Source organism: Penaeus monodon, chromosome 29, assembly GCF_015228065.2.
Source record: "Penaeus monodon isolate SGIC_2016 chromosome 29, NSTDA_Pmon_1, whole genome shotgun sequence".
Taxonomy (NCBI): Eukaryota; Metazoa; Arthropoda; class Malacostraca; order Decapoda; family Penaeidae; genus Penaeus; species Penaeus monodon.
Window position 1 is genome coordinate 9,527,167 of NC_051414.1, and position 209 is coordinate 9,527,375.

Here is a 209-nt window from a genome sequence, read left to right on the forward strand (position 1 = left end):
CATGACAATGAGCATCTACTCGAGCAAAAAAGGGCCTTTTGGGCAACCTTTCCTTCTCTCTCCGTTCCACCCCACCCGTTTGTGTCTCGCTTCAGAAGACAGGGTAAGACGAGCCAGGCATCAGTTGGTGTGTGGGAGTAGGGGAGAAAGGTTGTTTAGACTTTTCTTTTGTGATTTTGGTATTTTCCCCTTTTTATGGGGAAATGTGA